General features: G+C 41.1%; 1 protein-coding gene across 6 annotated transcripts in view; it reads left to right on the top strand.

The window, feature by feature from the left end:
• Window positions 1-13,072, top strand: part of DPP6 (dipeptidyl peptidase like 6) — a 692,619-nt gene that overhangs the window by 553,613 nt on the left and 125,934 nt on the right. The window lies entirely within an intron of this gene.

The following is a 13,072-nucleotide window of genomic DNA, read 5'->3' as shown; positions in this document are numbered from 1 at the left end:
GTGAACCTCTGATCTGTCAGTCTTCAGTCCTGCCGGCACAAATGTTTAACCCATTGCACCACTGTTGAAATAGTGAAAAAACATGAGAGGTCTTTCTGAAACATTGCTGGTAAAATTCATTAGGTTCAAAGTGGAGAGGAATAAAAGCCATTGATTTCAATAGGTCTGGCTGTCATTCATGATTTCTTGTTTCCATGATAAGTTCAGAAACATAGCTCCTGCAGATACAGGGATCGCACTGAAGAAATATGGTCAGTTTCCAAACATATCCTGTTCCTGCAAATAAAGCAAGCAATTTCTATTTTGCAACAGCCGTGTGGGGTTTGGATGTCTCTTTCCTGTGCAGAAGGCTAGGAAGACAGATGGACGATAGAGAATACTGTTTGCATAAAATGACAATTTGAAGGTGCTCTGTGATGCTGGCAGTGCAGCATATTGAGTTTGTCATGAGCCCTGTTCCTTTGTGTTTGCCATGATCATTTGCTAAGACTATGCTGCATAATGCAATTCTGTATCTAACAAACCACTTGTACCATGACCAGAAACAGCCTCCAGAAGCACACAGAGGAAATAGGAGGAAGGAAATGGATTCCAAGTATGATCTGGTGTTTTTGTTGGTTTGAAGCCTTGTTTGTTGTTGCTGTCTGCAAAAGAAATGAGCCACTGAAGAGCCTTACAGCTGAGGCTGCATGAGTGATCAATATGCATTCATCTGCCTATCATGGCAGGACTGGGAAGTATAACCTCTTCTGGTTCCCCATCATTGTGTCAACCAACAATTCATATGGAGACAATGCCTCCTATAATATGCATTCCTGTTATGTAGCCTTTGGGCAGTTTCCAGCTTAGGGCTTGAGGCAAAGAGCTCTGTGATATAGCTGGAAAGCAGGTACTACCATCAGATCTGTTACATTAATATCTTTCTTTCTGTATAGGTTGCTTCAGGTTGATTTTACTTCTTGCACTAGCATACAAGACTGAGAAATTCTCCTTTTTCAGCATGATCACAAGGTTTTCTCACAACTCAACCTCTAGAATCAGTCAAGAGTTGTATGTCCTGGTGTCCATCTCCTGGTGTCAGTGGTCCAGGAAATTGAGGGATGACGCAGTGGGGATCCTGCTCCACAGCAGGAGATGGCAGATATTGAAGACTTCTCATAGCTTTCAGCATGGCTGTCTAAGTCTTAGAACTGTTGCTGCTGCTTCCCTGTCTCCTCCACCTCCTCCACCTTCTTCTTCTTCCCTTCCTCCTTCTGCATGGCAGGGGGTTGGACTAGATGGCCCCCGTGGTCTCTTCCAATGGTTATATTCTATGATTCCTCCTCTTCCTCCTCCATTTTCTTTATATCTCACCTTTCTATAAGTTCTATAAGCTTAAAAAATTACAGATATACTGAAACATGCCAAAATTAAGTTGCGATCACAAGAACATCGGATTTACTGTGAAGCATTATTTTTGAGGACAGACAGGGGCGGCTCAACCCATTATGCAAAGCAAGCATTCGCAGTATAGTTGATTTTGCCCAGGGGCACTCTTGAGGCGCTCTTGGGGGAAAATAGACCTTGACATATGTGAGTTGTAGTTACTGGGATGTATAGTTCACCTACAATCAAAGAGCATTCTGGACTCCACCAATGATGGAATTGAACCAAATATGGCACACAAAACTCCCATAATGAACAGAAAATACGAGATATCAGTGATTGGTTTGGGGCGGTGTGTGTGTGTGTGGGGGGGGGGGGTGATACTGTTTGCTTACCATTGAAAATTACCTAGGGCTGCCTCTGGGGACAGAATAATGAAAATGGAGATGAAAGAAATTCCGAAAATTACAAAAAAATAGAATGGATTACAGAAACAGAGCAGGTCAAAGAATGCATGATCAAGTGGGCCACAAATATAGGCCATACAATAAGAATGGAAGATTGGGGGAAAATTGGAACAATAAGATTAAAAAAACTTATGATTTAAAAGAAAATTGATATAAAATAATGTGCCAGCGATACATCACTACACAAAACTTGCAAAATGTTACAAAACAATACAAAATAAATGTTGGAAGTACAAAGCCCAAACAGGAACTTTTTTCCACACGTGATGGAGATGTGGCGTTGCTAATATTGGAGAAATATACAGGAGGAAATCCAGAAAATATTGGTTATAAAAATTGAATGAAAACCAGAATATTTTATACTAGGAATGTTGGATATAGAAAAAGAGAAAAACAAAGAGATACTTTTTTTACTACCTGATAACAGCTGCAAGAATCATTTACACTAGAAAATGGGGAATGAAGAAAACACCCCCAATTGAAGATTGGCTAATAAAAATCACAGAAATTATGAATATGGACAGATTAACCCAATTACTAACACCCCAACAGGGAAAACTGAGGAAAAAGCTGGATTGACTACCAATTATAGAATATCTAAAGGGAAAAAGAAGAACATAATGAAACCACAGATTCTCCAATCTAGATGGGAAGTATCAGCACCTGCTCTATAAGACAACTCCCGGCATATAAGATAACTCCCAGCGTATAAGGCTACTCCCATGTATAAGGCTACTCCAGCGTATAAGACGACTCCCGCGTATAAGATGACTCCCGTGTATAAGATGACCTCTGACTTTTGAGAAGATTTGCTTTGGTTAAAAAGTAGCCTTGTACGCCAGAATATATGGTAGATAGATGGAAGCACTCTTTCTCTCTCTTTTTTCTTTTTTTTCCATTTTACTTGTCTTTTTAAAATATACTGAAATTTTTTCTTCTACTTTTGTATTTTTTAGTTCTTTGTTTTATTTGTTTGTTTCAATAAATATTTTTTTTAAAAAAATAAGTTACCATCACACTATCAGTAGAACTAAAAGCAATTGTTTCAAAAACAATAAATACAGATCATACATTATTAACAGCCCTTTCCTGGTGAAAAGGCTCTTGATTATCTCTAATAAGAAACACAGTTCTTTTCAGATGTTCGTTCACTAAGAATAAACCTGTGGAGGGGACAACTGTAGTATTTTAGCAACATGCCCTGCCCTAACTTTTCCATGATTCTTGACATGTCTGCAATGTGTTTCTTGAATGTATGTGCATAGAATGCCCTCCCTGCAGGTATCCTTTGGAGTAGAAATGGGGAAGATGTAAAGCTCTCCATATTGTTGGATTGCAGATTCTCTTACCATTGGCTTTGCTGTTAGTCCAGTAACATCTGGTAGTCCTTAGGTTATTCCACCTCTGATGCAGAAAGAACCTGTGACCAAGAAGATAGAACCTACATTATGGAATAGTCTACAACCATAGACAGAAGATATACTCTTTCATGGCAGTGTCCACACACACATACATATATTCACTGCATTTGAATAAGCAGCTGTAAAAGAAGCAGTGTTCAGTCATTTCACCATCACGTTGGTCTACCTGTCCCAGTACTGCTCACATTTTTCAAATTGGCAGAAGATCTGTAAAAGGGTTGTTGCTACCTAATTGGAGACCATGTTCCAATTGCCATTACTGTGGTTTATGAGGGAGAAAGATAATCCAGCCTCACCACCATTGTGCTAGAACTCAATCAGTTGAGGAAGCTTCTCCTTCTATGTTCTACAATACTGTGGTCTTTGAGGGGGAGAAGATTGGTCAGGCATAGCTCCATTATGCCTAGGATCTAGTAAAGGGTGGACATCCATCTTCCATGATCCAGCTGCCATTGCTGTGGCCTCAGGAAGTGAGGGAGAAAGCAGCCAGAAAATGCTAAACATAATTTGCATCCAATATTCCCTTTTCTGTGTCAAGTTTAGATTGTAAAGTTGAGAACAGGGGACTATCTAAATAATTGTCAACTGCTCTAGGAAATATTGTGGCTGAAGGGCAGAATATAAAATAGACTAAACGAATAAATCAATCAATCAGTGGGACCACTGACATGCAAAGTCAATAAATGGTGAGATAATAAATACTTCAAAACACAGGAGAGCTTAGTGGCAATGGTTACTTGACTCACCTCCTAATTATTTTTTGCTGACTTGAGCTCAGGGCTGTGGATCTCACTTTGTTTTCATGATGTTGTCCAAACAGAACAGAAGAACAACTTCAAAGCTGTAATGGTGGCTCTTTAAGTCGCCATTTTTTTTTTACTCCAGCTGGCTTTTTGATCTACATGTAAATATAAACCTGGCAGGTGTGTTTGTTTTCTAGCAAAGCTTCACAAAGCCTGTGCTATTAATTTTTCATGATGTTATTCTCGTATATCTTTTATCATTTGCAGTGACGTCTGAGTCGGCATTAAGCTCTAGCCTCCTTGTATAATTGGGCTGGTTTAGAGGACTTATTGGAGAAAGCAGGAAACCATGGCAGTATCGTATTGTGAACATCTAGCTTGTAAAGGATAAGCTATAAAAAATAACAGCCAGGAAGACAGAATTATACAGGAGAAGGAGGCCCATAATGACCATCTGTCACTCAGGAAAGTCATAAAGGACTTGAACTCCTGACTCATTCATTCCCAACCCTGAATATTTGTATAATAATATAGAAATCTATCTATCCATCGATCTGCTGTCTGTCTATCTATCTATTATAGAATCATAGAGTTGGAATAGACCTCGTGGGCCATCCAGTCCAACCCTCTGCCAAGAAGCAGGAAAATTGTATCCAAAGCACCCCCAACAGATGGCCATCCAGCCTCTGTCTAAAAGCCTCCAAAGAAGGAGCCTCCACCACACTCCGGGGCAGAGAGTTCCACTGCTGAACAGCTCTCACAGTCAGGAAGTTCTTCCTCATGTTCAGATGGAATCTCTGAAAGGTCTCTGCAAACCAATGGCCAAGGAATAAAACAGGAATCCCACACCAGCACCATACTCTGAGACTGCCCCTCAAGTCAAGTACAGAGCTATTGAAGAACAATGCCTCCAAGCCTCATCTCGACAGGGTGACCAAGAAGGGTACCATGGTCAATATACTACTAAGAGTTCCAACAGAACCAACAGAGACACTCCACTCCATTCAGTTCCCAGCATAGGTCATCCAACAAGTCAACCAAAGTTGTCTCCATTCTATACCTAGGCCTAAAACAAACTGAAATGAATCTAGATAATCTGCCTCAACTAGAAAACCCTGGACATGAGAAACCGTATGCTCTAGTACCCAAAACTTGAATGTTTGGAACTGGCCAGTAGAATAGGATCGAGGGAATGTTGGGGTTATTTTTTCACAAGAGGCCTTACCACAACCTCATTCAGACATGTTGGGACCCCCAATCTGCATGAATTCCTTCCCTTACCCACAGATCTATTACACAGAAGAAGCGACTGTGGGTAAGGGAAGGAATTCATGCAGATTGGGGGTCCCAACATGTCTGAATGAGGTTGTGGTAAGGCCTCTTGTGAAAAAAAAAATACACATGTGGTGGCAATGATCCTGCCCACATCCTTGGGCTGCACACATTGACAAATATCCAACCATACGAGACAAGCCAACGTTACATCCAGTGGACTTATGTCAACTTTGGCATTCAAGTCAGAGAGAATCCAATATATGTTATCTGTAAAGCAGATCAAATAGCTTGAACTGGAACCATATACATCCAGAGAAGAAGACTCTACCTCCTCTTTACACAAGCTCTTTCTAAGGTTTTCCATCCTGTAACATAATTTACACCTCTATAACTTTAGGGCCCCTGGTGGTGCAGCAGGTTAAACCACTGAGGTGCTGAACTTGCTGAACGAAAGGTCAGCGGTTCAAATCTGAGGAGCGGGATGAGTTCCTACTGTTAGCCCCAGCTTCTACCAACCTAGCAGTTCAAAAACATGCAAATGTGAGTAGATCAATAGGTACCACTTCTGTGGGAAGGTAACAGCACTCCATGAAGTCATGCCAGCTACATGCCCTTGGAGGTGTCTACGGATAACGCTGGTTCTTCAGCTTAGAAATGGAGATGAGCACCACCCTCCAGAGTCGGACACAACTAGACTTAATGTCAGAGGAAACCTTTACTTTTACTTTTACCTTATAACCTAAAACCATTGGACCTGTACCCTAAAACCATTATACTTCCTGGGGCATCAGAGAACAAACCTGTTTGTCTCTGTGACACCCCTTAAGTAATTTAAAGAATGCAATCATGTCACCCCTCAGTCTTCTCTTCACCAAACTGAACAGGCCCAATCCCTTCACCTTCTCTGATCCTACTCATCACATAATAATGTATCTCAGTATTTTCATCTGTAGGCAGTAGTAATGGACTGAGGGGTTGTAGAATATCCAATAACAACAAATCATTATTGTTAAATATAGATAGCCAGTGATTTCGATGTCCAGTCCATGCTTGCATGCTATCATCAACCACACATTTCTCCACAACTTAAAAACCTTGACTTGAACTTGTCAGATCGTTCCGCCAACAACCGCCTAGCAAGAATCCCAAGTTCTTCATTATTTATGCTAACCACGAAACTGTGTTCTCTTCTTATTCTATAATGTAATGAAATATTATCAATGAAGCAGTGTGTATCATTTCACATGAGGAAAATCTAATTTACATTGGTGCCCTACACAAGCATCAGTGATATCGGGTTAAAGAATACAAGATAATCCATCATGCAGAACTTAAAAGCAAAATCAGGGCTCGTATTAAAGGCCACATTTACTGATACATACTTGAAGTAATATAACTAGGCAGTTATCATGCAAAATAACCACTTTAGAAGTCTGGGCACAGAATCCTATCCAGCCACAGTTCTATTTGGAGACATTAAAAACCTCTTTTCTGTTCTCTAAAGCACTTGAAATGTGCTGCAAGCTTTCTTTAAAATTGACTAAATTATTGTAGCTGTTTGTAAAGAGCAAGGTATAGTTCTTGAAGAGCAATGTGTCCCTTTCTAGGATGGAGAAACTAGTTTTAGAGTATATACAAATGTGCAATAGAGTATATTTATAATGCTCAGATTTGTTCGGATCACTCAAAAGGAGTATCTCTACAATAATATTTTTAGAGTAGATGGGAACTGTCAGAATTAAATGTCTTTTCTCTGTCATGGGGAATTCTGGAATTGGAGCATCAAGTCAAGTGATTGTATAAAATTGTGTCTTTTGGTTTGACAGCTCAGAATTGTTGCAGAATTGTGTGACATGTATCACTCAGGATAGGGCTCAACATGCTGGATTGCTCCTTGAAAATTTGCACTGAAACTTGGAGCAGATTCACCACCCCACTGACATCAGAACCACCAACTTACTTTGCCAGAAATCCTTCTGTTGTTGCAGATGGTATGTCCGGATCTTCCACACACAGAAACCACCAGCCAATATGTTTACTTTGTTCATTTGCTAAAATTACAGCAGAAGTGCCTTTGAAAAGAAAGTGTGTGAAGACAGGAGGGGTGATATAATGGGTAGACTAGGATGTCCATGTTTTCAATATAGTCCTGCCTGTTGTCGGGCCAGTGTGACAAAGAGAGATATGTGGTGAGTGATACCACTATATGGACTTGAAAATGTGATCACAAGTTGAACCATGAGTGATGCAGAAGCTTAATAAGCCAATGCAATTCTAGACTCCATCAGTAGTATAGTATCGAGATCTGGGGAAGTAATTGTCCCACTCTATTCTACTTTGATCAGACCTCACCTTGAATAATTCTGTGTCCACTTCTGGGCACCACAATTCAAGAAAGATATCAACAAGGTCCAGAGAAGGATGACAAAAATGGTCAAATGTTTGGAAGTCAAGCCCAATGAGGAACAGCTGAGGGACCTGGGTATGTTTAGAGAAAAGATCGCTGAGAAGGGACATGATAGCCATGTTTAAATAGATGAAAGGATGTCACACTGAGGAGAGGGCAGGTTTGTTGTTTTGTTGCTCTGTACACTAGACTATGGAACAATGGATTAAAAGTGTGTGGGGGGGGGAGGGGATCCCACCTAAACATTAGGAAGAACTTCCTTGTGGTAATAGCTGTTTGGCAGTGGAATATGCTTCCTGGGAGTGTGGTGGAGTCTCTTTCTCCAGAGGATTTTAAGCAGAGCCTGAATGGTCATCTGTCAGTAGTTATTTGATTGTGTTTTCCTGCATCGCAGAATGGGGTTGGACTGGATAGTCTCATTATTATTATTATTATTATTATTATTATTATTATTATAACTTTATTTATACCCCGCCACCATCTCCCCTCAGGGACTCAGGGTGGCTAACATGAGGCCAAGCCCTTTCAATCCTTCTGATTGCATGATTCTGAGAGCTAGACTGGAGAGGTCATGGAAATATGAAACTCTTTCAAGGGTGGTCCACGCCTTAGTCACCTCTAGACTGGACTACTGCAATGCACTCTACGTAGGGCTGCCCTTGAAAACGGCCTGGAAATTTCAAATGATCCAACGGGCGGCAACCAGGTTGTTAACTGGGGCTCCTTACAGGGAGCGGTCATCCCTCCTGTTCAAGAAGCTCCACTGGCTGCCATCTAACAAACCCAATTCAAGGTGCAGGTTCTTACCTTCAAAGCCCTGAACGGTTTGGGACCCGCCTACCTGCGTGACCGCATCTCTGTATACAAACCCACATGATCTCTTCGTTCATCTGGAGAGGACTTGCTCTCGATCCCACCAACATCGCAGGCGCGATTGGTGGGGATGAGAGAGAGGGCCTTTTCGGTGATGGCCCCTCAATTCTGGAACTCACTCCCTAAGGACATCAGGCAGGCTCCAACTCTGGCAGTCTTCAGGATGAGCTTGAAGACGTGGTTGTTCCAGTGTGCCTTCCCGGAATAATGATCCCATAGCACTTTGTCCCTCCAAAGCACTTTACATTTTTAGGTCTGCTCGTATGTCTTCCACAAATGCCACTATCACCTTTTCGCCCATGCCTCAGCACTATTCCAATTTTAAATTTTTACATTTGGCCTTCCCACAGTTTTAATTGTATGTTGTCTTATTGATAATGTTATATGTTTTTCGTTTATGTTTTATTTTAATTGCTTGTATTGTTGTGATTATTGCCTGTATTGTTGTGTTTGGGCTCGGCCTCATGTAAGCCGCACCGAGTCCCTTGGGGAGATGGTAGTGGGGTACAAATAAAGTGTTATTATTATAATAAGGGATTCCCCTTAAACAGGCATGGGCATACTCCAGCCCTCCAGGTGTTTTGGACTTCAACTCCCACAATTCCTAAAAGCTGGCAAACTGGCTGGGATTTCTGGAAGTTGTAGGCCAGAACACCTGGGAACCTACAGATTGAGAACCACTGATCTAAAAGAACAGGTTTAAACTTCCACAAAGGCCAGTGATGGAACTCTATTGTAGGAAGAGGTTGTATGTTGGAATTATCCTTTTCCTAGGAAATTCCTTGTGTGTAAACGGAATATAGTGTAGCTTTCTTCCTGATTTTCTAACTCTTTTGTCAGTAAGATAACAGATGAAGAGAAAACATTTTAGTTGTGCCTTTAAGGAAATAAAAACAGAAAAATCAGAATATTGGTTTCCCTAGATAGTTCCTGGAAGATAATATTATCTCATTACCATTTACGGTAGTGTATGAACTGTACTAGTTTTTCTCAACCGTAGTCTGGCACCTTTAACAAGAAAAACAACTGGTGTGGATGTAACCTGATTTGCACAGAGCTTGTCCTGAAATAGCAGCAACAAATAATTGCTGCAAATCTCATTTACCAGTTTCCAGAAACAGAGACACCAATTCCTATATCCTTTCTGTGATTAACACATGGCCATAATAAGGAAATTGGGCTTGTTTTGTTTCTGCTCCTTATCCATGATTCTGTTTTAAATGTATGTGCATTCTTAGACTCTATCCTCAGTAATGTGTGTGTGTGTGTATCTTCTATACATCTATACACAAAATAAAAGTGAAAATGTGTGTACGTGTGTATGTGGTAGAGGTGTTTAATTACACACAGAGCCTCCTGCCTCCACAAATAGGCTATAGTTCCAAGTGCTGAGAAAACTCCAAAGGCACTCTGTCAACTAACATTGCAGGTTATAGTGAGTGCGGTGAACATGTAACCAGGGGCGGCTCAACCCATTACGCAAAGTAAGCATTTGCAGTATAGTTGATTTTGCCCAGGGGCACTCTTGTAGTGCTTTGGGGGGTAAATAGACCTTGACATATGCGAGTTGTAATTACTGGGATGTATAGTTTACCTACAATCAAAGAGCATTCTGAACTCCACCAATGATGGAATTGAACCAAATATGGCACACAGAACTCCCATGACGAACAGAAAATATATATCAGTGATTGGTTGAGGGGCAGGGCACCAAAATACCATTTGCTTACCTTTGAAAATTACCTAGGGCCATCTCTGCATGTAGCTCAACTCCTGCCAATGTCCTTCCCAAACACCAACCATGCAAGGAATGCTTTCATTTGGGGACCATTTCATCATAGATGTTCTGGTTTTTTTCCTCCAGAATAGACATCCCAGGGTTCCTTTCTCTCTCCAAATTTGCATGACCTCACCCTCTCACTTAGCCCTAGGCCTCTCACTTAACCTGAGACCAACATAATATACTGGAGGGGGTTGCGGGGTGAGGAGAATGACCTGCCCATGCAGGAGTTGTAGTTCACCCTGCATCCAGAGATACTGCTAAACTTCCCGAAACAAACAATGTCTTTCTCAAGTAACGCAGGCATTGCTGGGTCCCCAAGCTAGTTTATATACACACACACAACTATATTAGGAATGGGAAAAGTCTAGCCCAGGAGTCACACAGGGTTCCCAAGGCCATTTATGAGACATTGGAAGGATAGCTCCTGTTCACACTGTGGATTGCTATTGTGCCACTTTAAGTGCCATGGTAGAATCCACTAGAATCCTACGGTTTATAGTGTTTTGAAGCAAAGAAACCTAAATGCCCCTCTCCAAATGGCAAACCTAATGATTCCACAAGATAGAACAGTGACCATTAAAGTGGAATAATAGCATTACAATTTTGCTTTGTGAATGAGCCCCAGGTACAAGCGGATAACCTCATCATATTTATAAGGTTATGGCCTTCTACTTGGAAGAAGAGGAAAGTGTCTCCCATTTCTTGTTGGAAAGTGTTGGATTCAGCCAGTGAATGAGCTTTGTCAATTTCTTTTTTGCTAGGGAAAGCAAGGAAATGAATTTGGCAAGCTCATTCATGGTCCTTAGAGAACACAGCCTCTGCACGAAAAACAGATAGATAGATAGTATGTATAACTAATGTATTATTGCAGTTTTTGCTTCATGCAGAAAGGTACTAAAATGCATACTAGATGCATGTTCTTCACTCAGCATTTCTGTATGATGAAGGACAAGTGTAGTCTCTCTGATTTTTGTTGTACTTCTTCATGTATAGTTTGCTTTGCAGATGCTGTCCCCTTTTACGCTCAGTGGGCAGTTCTGGGAGTTGTAGTCCAACAGGCTTTGTGTGCACCAAATTGAGGATGCATCTACACTGTAGAATTAATGTAGTTTGACAGCACATTAACTGTCATGGCTTTCTTTGTGTCTCAGGAGTGACTTGGGAAACTGCAAGTCGCTTCTGGTGTGAGAGCATTGACTGTCTGCAAGGACATTGCCCAGGGGATCCCAGGATATTTTGATGTTTTACCATCCTTGTGGGAGGCTTCTCTCATGTCCCCACATGGGGAGCTGGAGCTGACAGAGGGAGCTCATCTGCGCTCTCCCTGGATTCGAACCTCCGACCTATTGGTCTTCAGTCCTGCTGGCACAAGGGTTTGACCCATTGTGCTACTAGGAGCACCACTGTCATTGCTCAATGGTATGAAATCATGGGAGTTGCAGTTTTGTAGGGTCTTCAGACTTCTCTGCCAAAGAGTGCTGGGGCCTCATTAAACTACAGATCCCAGAACTGCATTGCATGCAACCATGGTGGTTAAATTGTTTTCAAACTTCATTAATTATGCAGTGTAGATGCACCCTACGACTCATTGAATTTAATCAAGCTGGAGAGCAAATTGGTTCCTCAGCTTGGTAGCCCTATAGTTGAGCCTGAAGGTCTACTTAGGATGGATAAACTTTGAAGACAGAGAAAGCAGGGGAAAGCAATGTACTATTATGCAGCATTATAAAATTATTGTCTCTTACAATTTATATTGCCTGTAATTCATATAAAATGTGGGCCGCTTCCAAGAATTAAAGCTATTTGGGGAGACGTCTGTCTTCTTTTTTTTAATGTCAAAACTATCAGAGCTTGTTATAATGTTAGAAGCTTATTTCCAGGAACAAATCATATCTTTGTCATGGGTAATTTGGGGCTCCTGCACAATATAAATCCATTTATTCTGAATGGAGATTGAAAGTTAAATGTTTGTGAGTGTGTCTTGTAATATTATCAAGTTATGATCTTGTAGCTGTTTCTCTGGTTATTTTTCCCTATGCTAATGGCTCACAGTCAAGCTAAAGGACACTGGGGATAGAAAGGGGAATTTCTGGGTTGCTGTGAGTTTTCTGGGCTGTCTGGCCATGTTCCAGAAGCATTCTCTCCTGACATTTCATCCACATCTATGGCAGGCATCTTTAGAAGTTGTGAAGTCTGTGTGAAACTAGTCAAGTGAGGTTTATATTTCTGTGGAGTGGGGAAAAAACCCGTCTGCTAGAGGTACATGTGAATGTTGCAATTTGCCACCTTGATTAGCATTTAATGGCCTGCAGTTTCAAGGCCTGGCTGGTTGCTCCCTGAGGGAATCCTTTGTTGGGAGGTGTTAGCTGGCTCTGATTGATTCTTGTCTGGAATTCCCTTGCTTTTTGAGTCTTGTTCTTTATTTACTGTTCTGATTTTAGAGGTTTTTAAATACTGGTAGCCAGATTTTGTTCATTTTCATGGTTACCTCCTGGGTTGAGCACCACCTCCCAGAGTCAGACTCAAGTAGACATAATGCCAAGGGAAAACCTTTACGTTTACTATATTTTCAATATCTCACAAAATGTGGAGGGATTTTTTTAGGGGGGAGGGAGGAAATTCTTCAATATCCGAGGCAGCGTGTCTACCTCCATATGGTATGAATTGAAAGCAGCTCTTTTAAAAGCCTTTCCTAACTCCACGAAGATTTGAAAAGCATCAAATAATCTTATTTCTTT

The sequence above is a fragment of the Anolis sagrei genome, chromosome 6, assembly GCF_037176765.1.
Source record: "Anolis sagrei isolate rAnoSag1 chromosome 6, rAnoSag1.mat, whole genome shotgun sequence".
In the NCBI taxonomy this organism is placed as follows: domain Eukaryota; kingdom Metazoa; phylum Chordata; class Lepidosauria; order Squamata; family Dactyloidae; genus Anolis; species Anolis sagrei.
The sequence above is the reverse complement of the archived record's forward strand: the minus strand, read 5'-3'. Positions and strand labels throughout refer to the sequence as shown.